The sequence below is a fragment of the Haemaphysalis longicornis genome, unplaced genomic scaffold (genome assembly GCF_048455015.1).
Source record: "Haemaphysalis longicornis isolate Haplotype H1 unplaced genomic scaffold, Haemaphysalis longicornis Haplotype H1 scaffold_6, whole genome shotgun sequence".
Taxonomy (NCBI): Eukaryota; Metazoa; Arthropoda; class Arachnida; order Ixodida; family Ixodidae; genus Haemaphysalis; species Haemaphysalis longicornis.
Window position 1 is genome coordinate 145,047,905 of NW_027526407.1, and position 7,810 is coordinate 145,055,714.

General features: G+C 53.6%; 1 non-coding gene across 1 annotated transcript; it reads left to right on the forward strand.

The window, feature by feature from the left end:
• The first annotated feature begins 7,233 nt into the window (after window positions 1–7,233).
• On the forward strand, window positions 7,234–7,305 carry Trnah-gug (transfer RNA histidin (anticodon GUG)). Its single transcript has one exon. It is a non-coding gene; the product is annotated as a tRNA-His (tRNA).
• The last annotated feature ends 505 nt before the right edge of the window (window positions 7,306–7,810 follow it).

The window sequence follows — 7,810 nt, forward strand, 5'->3', positions numbered from 1 at the left end:
TGCAAAGATAATCCAAAAGGGGCATGTTGGGCAAGATGTTGCGAGATACAGAACAGCGTACATTTTGACGGAGAGCGAAGAGAAACACATAACACAAGCGCTGCAAAGATAAACTATACAACTACAATGCCGGTTCGGTCTCTAATCTACGTTTCTATAATACCAGCAACAAAATAAACGTGAACAAAGGAAATCGTCTAGGTCTGCTAATCGACCGCCCTGACGCGATGATCCCAGAACAAGATATATTAAACAAAAATAACCAGGGACCCCCAAAAGAGTAAGAAAAGCACTATAACCGTGCAACGTCTTGTACTTGCAAAAGAAAAAAAATGAGCTTATTGGCGATTTAAGACGATTGATGGTTATAACAACGTAAATGTAAGATATTTTTTGCGCCGGTTAGTAAAGTCTCTACTTAAAATCCCTATCATTCTGCGCTCTAGCGCGCCCAGTCCCAGATGCCAGCCGACAGCCGGAGCCCCAGTCGTTCGATGTGCGGGCCCGTTGAGTGTACGGACGCGTTGGATCATCCATGGATGTAGTGATGCGAATGGGTGGTCTGAGGGGTTGGATGTTTGCTCGGGCATCTCGTGACCTAGAGCGTGCTCTTACTCGGTGGATGGAGTGACTCGTTGTATGTACTGACCATGACTGACGAGTTGATCATTTGTGGATTGCCCTGCCCCGAAGCCAGCCTGGAAGTTCTCGAGACGATCATTGTACTCTAAGAAGTACTATTGATCATCAGCTCTATAAGCTTGCACAGGCAGCTTGTCAGGGCGATGGGACGACAACTCGAGGAGGAAGACGGTTCCTTCCCTTACTCCAGGAAAGCCACTACTATGGCCTCCCTCCAAGTATTCGGAATGTGTTTCAAAAGCCATACTTTATTCTATATGTGTAGGAGTGTTTCAAGTGTGTGTTTGTAGGTGTTGCATCATGGTGTATGTAGTACGAACCTCATTACCTGAGGCAAATGTAAAAATGCGAACATTATGCTAAATTGAATAAAACAATGATCCTGCCCACTTTGCGCAGGTGGATTAGCGGCGAAATTTTTAAATGCGACTGCATCTCATTCACTCGCCTTGTCCCTGCATCCGGCGTCGTCGTCGGCGGCGTCCGCCCCTCCCCCATTCTCCTCGCCGCGCGAGCTGCGCTCTCCACCGCTCACCCCCTCTCCTCTCCGATGCCGCCTCTCTCGCCAGGGGCATTGGCTTGGCTTGGCTTGGCTTGGCTTGGATTGGATTGGATTTGGATTGGATTAAAGTGGATTCTGTTGGATTGTGTTGCGTCATAGCCGCGGCAGACGCACTGGCGCCGGCGCGTCCCCTCACCGTTATGCGCGCTATAAAACGCGGTGCCTGCGCCGCTCCGCTCCATCGTTCCAGCGCCGTTCCTCCGCTGTTTAACGCTGCCTTCAATGGAGACTAACAAGCCTGCTATCGCGATGGTCGTTGCAACCTCAACGAGACCCCTATGCGTCGCATCTACACAGGGGTTCCCGCGGGGGGAGGTGGGAGATTTTTTGTACAATTTTCGTGTTCAAAAAGTATGCACGAACGCCAAACGGGGCATACGTTACTATGCCGTATTCCCAAGCAGAATAATACCACGCCAGGATGTTTTATAACATACGGAAGCGACAATCGAAGTGGGTGTGCTTGATGACAGAGAATGTACTACACTTCGTTAGATACTTTGTAAAACGCTCCAATGCGTTTTTCCTGTTTTCTTTATTTCTTTCTTTCTTTCTTTCATTCTTTCTTTTTTTTATGCGAAGGTCATGAAAGATGCTCGATTTAGGAAGGATGGTGAATACTGCTGAACTTTGGCCCAGGATGTCTCGTTCCGTTCCAGAAACAAAGTCACATTTGTTCAGGAAATCCCTGTTTCGTTAAACGCGTCGGTTTTCTATAGACTTAGAACAGTGTTCAAAAACCCAATTTTGGGGGAAACTAAAACAAGAGGCAAATCCTGATAGAAGTTCTCTCCCGGTAATAGGTAAACAGTATTCCCACAAACTAAAAGAACCAAGACCACCATATTACTTATTTTGCAAGTATACATGCAACGACTAGGTAATATTTGTCTGGAATAAAAAAACACCGCTCCGAACCACCACCGTACCATAATTTGTGTTGACTGCGGGGTCATAACTCTTTGCTCAAGATTCCGTGTGGCTGCATATTATAACCTGGCAAGCACTTGTTGCCGCTGAACCTCAACTGTGCTCCAGGGATAGTCGTTGATATATATAACGATTATACTAAAAAAGTAGGAGCGAAGAGTAAATATACGGCATTTGCCCGACTAGCGCGGTAAATGCTTAAATCTAGAACTGCTGAAACAGGCCAACGACTCATTATCACTAACGTTTGGTGATTTTTATCTTAAGTAACGTAACTACAACGTAACTGCCTTGTCCGAATGGTCTGGTAATTATAACGGGGTGGCCGTAATATTGTATCAGAATGCGCAACTCACACGCGAAAATCGAGCCCTACTAGAGCCGATAATGCTGCGGAGGCGCCAGTTTGCTACAGTGTTTTCAGAGAGAGAGAGAAAGGACTTTATTGAGGTACCGGCAGTCGGGGACGGGTCAGGCCACGCAGGGCTTCACCGTCCCGTAGTCTTCACCGCTCACCGCGGCGTCGGGCCGACCCCGAGGTCTACGTCTGGTCGGCGCGGGCTACTTGGAGTGCCGCCGCTGTCGCCCCTAGCCCTCGCTCCCGCAGGAAGAGGCCGAGAGGAGTGCGGGTTCCCCTTTCGCCTTTGCCTGTCCAGTGCAGCCTCGAGCCGCTGGATGGCCCTTAGCTGATCTTCTCGCCCCGAAGAGCGCACTGATTCCGCAATGTCCGGTGGGAGGATCGGCCTCCCCGCACTTGAGTCGTGGTCCGCACATCCCCACATCAAGTGGGCCAAGTCTGCTTTCACACGCGCACACACACTGCACACCTCGTCCTCGTACATGTCCGGGCACACGTGGCGCGCGAGCGCCGGCGTAAGCACCGTCCCGGTTTCCAGTTGTCGTAGAAGCACGGCCTCTCTCCTCGCGAGCCCCGGGTGGGGCGGAGGATAGGCCTGCCTCTCTGTCCTATACCAACACAGCGTAGCACCGTATGTGGTCAGGGGCTTTGCGCCGTTGTCGTCCTCGTCGTTGCTTGGCTCCTCGTCGACGTCGGCGTCCGTCGCTGGCGCGGCCCGGCACGCGGCGAGATCACGGGCCGCAGCGTCGGCTGCCTCGTTGACGTTCCTGTAGCCGCCTCGCAGCTCCCGACCCATGTGGGCCGGAAACCAGCGCACGGTCGTCGTTGCGTTCTTGCGCGCGCCTTCCCCGATGCCGGAGAGGACTCGCATCGTTGTCTTGCAGACCATACCCCTGGCGAGATTGGCGATGGCCGACTTCGAGTCGCTGAACACCATTCGCGTGTCGGGGTGAAGCAGGGCCAGCGCTATGGCCGCCTCCTCCGCCTGTCTGGCGGTCATGGCTTGCACGCTGCCCGCACTCAGTACTTCTCCCGTGGCGGCTCGTATCGCCACCACGGCGTAGGTGTCTTCCCTGTCGCGGCGTTTGGAAGCGTCCACGTACACCGCGTCGCTCCTCCCATTGTACCCCTTGGCGAGCGCGCACGCCAGCGCCATCCTCCGCTCCGAGTTTCGCCCCGGCGCCACGTTCTTGGGTAGCGGCGGGATCACCAGGCTGCTTGCGATGTCGTCGCGCAGCGGTACTAGCTCGTCCTCCTCGTCGAAGGAGCAGCTTAGTCCCACGCGCTGTAGTAACCTTCTGCCCGTGCGGGTCGACCCTAGGCGCTCCAGTTGAGACGTTCGCTGCGCCTCGCTGATCTCCGAGAGCGTGTTGTGTACTCCTAGAGACGCGAGGGCCGCGTTGCTCGTGCTGTTGAGGAGGCCCAGGGCCGCCCGGTACGACTTGCGTATCGCCGCGTCGATCTTTGCGCGTTCTTGGGTCCGCCAGTCGTGGAAGGCTCCCACGTAGGCCACCTGGCTGACCACGAACGCCTGCAGCAGGCGCAGCAGGCTCGCTTCTCGCATGAGGCGCTTGACGAGGCGCGTGGCGATGCCCATCTTTGTTACCAACCGTTCGACAGTGGTGGTGTTGTAGCGTCGGCTCGCGTCGATGTGCATACCCAGGACGCGGATGCTCGTCGCTTCGGGGATCGCCGTGCCGTCGCTCCCACGTACCACGATGCTGCGCTCCGCTTCGGTCTTCTTGCGGTGACGTCCCGTCGGGGGCAGGACCAGGAGCTGCGATTTTTGCGGGGCGCATCGGAGACCCGTGCCGCGCAGGCTCTCCTCTATGCCGTCCACCGCCTCTTGTAACGCCGACTCGATGTGGCCGTCGCTGCCGCCCGGCACCCACAGCGTAATGTCGTCGGCGTAGATGGTGTAGCGGACGTCGGGTAGCTCGTCCAGGCGGCGGGCCACGCCGATCATTACGAGGTTGAATAGCAGCGGCGAGATGACAGAGCCCTGCGGCGTGCCGACGCTGCCCGGTTCTCGCTCCTCGAGTTGTGTCCCGCCCACCTCCAGTCGGGCCTTGCGGCCGGTCAGGAAGGTTCGAACGTAGTTGTAAGATCGTTGTCCCAGGCCGAGCCGGGACACTTGGGCCAGGATCGCCGAGTGCTTCACCTTGTCGAAGGCGCTCTGCAGGTCCAGGCCCAGGATGGCGCGGTTGTCCGAGGTCGGTCCCGACGGCGGAGCCAGCACCTCGCGTTGCAGCAGCAGCATTGCGTCCTGTGTCCCCAGCCGCGAGCGGAAGCCCAGCATGGGGTCAGGGTACAGGCCGTTGGACTCGAGATACCGTTGCCACCGGTCGTTGAGAACGTGCTCCAACACCTTCCCCACGCACGACGTGAGAGAGATGGGGCGCAGGCTCTCTATGCCCGGCGGCTTGTTGGGCTTCGGTATGAGAATTGTCTTGGCCGTCTTCCACTGTCGCGGGAGGCTGCCGGCTCGCCACTGCTCGTTGAAGTACTTTGTGAGCGATGTTATGGCCGCGTCGCTCAAGTTACGCAGCGCCTTGTTCGTGACGCGGTCCGGGCCCGCCGCCGATCGGCATTTCAGGGCCTGGGTGGCGCATAAATGCAAGTCAAGCAGTAAGACGCCACTAATCGAAGTGCAGCCAGCGATTGCGAGGCGCCTTAGCGCCGCTACCCAAATGGCGCGCGCGCCTGCGCGCGCGTGTGGGTGTGTGTATGCGGATGAGTAAGGAGTGTGGGGTGGGCGACAACGAACAAAGGATATTCGGAAGCATAGTCCGCTTGTTGGTTTATGCATGTACCGGCAACATATGTCTCGTATATACGTTTACAGCGCATGAACGCTATTTTTTCGTGCAGTGCACGTACGTGCTTTTCGCTGGTATACACATTGTTTTAAAACGCCGCTTAATCTTGGGGATAAATGGTTTCGTTTATAGTAACAAACACTTCAGGCAGCACCTAATATTAACATAAGGAATAGAAACACGCTATGCTGGTTGCCTAATTCAGAAATATTAAGTGCAATGCACTTCTTAAGCGACCCTGAACCTGCGTCCACCGGCGATGTCCGCATCACATACCCACGTGGGGGATTGGCCAGGAATCTCCTCGTCTTCCTTGGCAACGGGGGGAGATGGGCGCGCGCTGCCTGGCCGCTGACGTGGCACATACCCACGTGGGGGATTGGCCAGGAATCGGGCGTGAGAAGGGCTAATGCACCCGCTTAAAGGAGTACTGGCACGAAATTTCAAAGCTGAGATCCGCTCTAGCAATCAAGTACAACGACAACACAAATAGGTGTCTGTGAATAAATGCATCTTTCTTTCTTTGTAGTTGTGTGTGTGTGTGTGATCTCTCTTTCGCGAACATTACCGAACCGCGCAAATTCAACTCGTGCATTCGCACTTTCACATTCTTCCCCTCGGGGAAATGCGGGGAATTTTTAAGTGCAATGCACTTCTTAAGCGACCCTGAACCTGCGTCCACCGGCGATGTCCGCATCACATACCCACGTGGGGGATTGGCCAGGAATCTCCTCGTCTTCCTTGGCAACGGGGGGAGATGGGCGCGCGCTGCCTGGCCGCTGACATGGCACATACCCACGTGGGGGATTGGCCAGGAATCGGGCGTGAGAGGGGCTAATGCACCCGCTTAAAGGAGTACTGACACGAAATTTCAAAGCTGAGATCCGCTCTAGCAATCAAGTACAACGACAACACAAATAGGTGTCTGTGAATAAATGCATCTTTCTTTCTTTGTAGTTGTGTGTGTGTGTGTGTGATCTCTCTTTCGCGAAAATTACCGAACCGCGCAAATTCAACTCGTGCAGTCGCACTTTCACATTCTTCCCCTCGGGGAAATGCGGGGAATTTTTTTTGATGGAACCCTCTAGCCGACGCCACAGTCACTGCTTTGTGGTTCTCGGTCGTGTAAAGCACGTTTAAGCTCCAAGATACTTGAACCAACAGCACGGGAAGTTGGAAAATAAACTTTCAGTGATGTGCGAACATTAAACTGCAAGCTAAATTGCCGGAAAGGCACACGCCGCTGCCGTGCGATCGTTCCCAATGCTTCCGACAACCCGCGCGGCCGAAGGGTGTCCTCCTTTAACGTCATGACGGGCGGAACCAATCAGAGGCGTCAAAGACGAAAAGCGCGCGTCTTTAAAACGGGGCAGCGCGTTTTGCAAGATAAAGGCCGGTTGGACTCATGTACGATAAAATTCGATGTGTTATTCGGAGTCAGCGCGCAAGAAACTATATAAACGCGCCTCTAACTTTTTTTTTTTTTTTTTTGGAAAGCGCTTCAGCATCCTTTTAAGCAGAAGGTGGGGCGCAGTTTTACGATTCCAGGGATTTGAATGGGCGCCACAAAATGGCGCTACACTCGCTTAGTACTCGTGTCTACATCGCTCTGTAGTCTGTCTTCTGGATTATACCCATAGACAGCTTCGCTTTAAAAATGAGTTTGACTGCCCAGGGTTGGGAGAGAGAGAGAGAGAGAGAGAGAGAGAGAGAGAGAGAGAGAGAGAGAGAGAGAGAGAGAGAGAGAGAGAGAGAGAGAGAGAGAGAGAGAGAGGCGCCCCTCGGGAGCAGTTCGCCCAGGGCGCCGAATGAGGTAAGGCCGGCCCACTGTCGCAACTACAAGTAACCTACTTGGCTCCTCGAGACGTGCGTGTTCCCGCATTGCTCCGCCGCTTTGCGTCGAGGCGAACGTCCCCCGGACAGCCGTGATCGTATAGTGGTTAGTACCTTGCGTTGTGGCCGCAATAACCCAGGTTCGAATCCTGGTCACGGCAGTGTTTTTTTTTTTTTTTTTTTTGCATGCGCACAGTCTTTATTGCTCACACAAACATTATCTGGCAGTGCTAACAAATTCGCTTGAGCTGTTTTCAGTAGCGATGAAAAGATAATCCAAAAGGGGCATGTTGGGCAAGATGTTGCGAGATACAGACAGCGTACATTTTGACGGAGAGCGAAGATAAACACATAATACAAGCGCTGCAAAGATAAACTATACAACTACAATACCGGTTTGGTCTCTAATCTACGTTTCAACAATACGAGCAACAAAATAAACGTGAACAAAGGAAATCGTCTAGGTCTGCTAATCGAGCGCCCCGACGCGATGATCCCAGAACAAGAGATATTAAAGAAAAATAACCAGGGACCCCCAAAAGAGTAAGAAAAGCACTATAACCGTGCAACGCCTTGTACCTGCAAAAGAAAAAAAAATAGCTTATTGGCGAATGAAGACGATTGATGGTTATAACAACGTAAATGTAAGATATTTTTTGCGCCGGT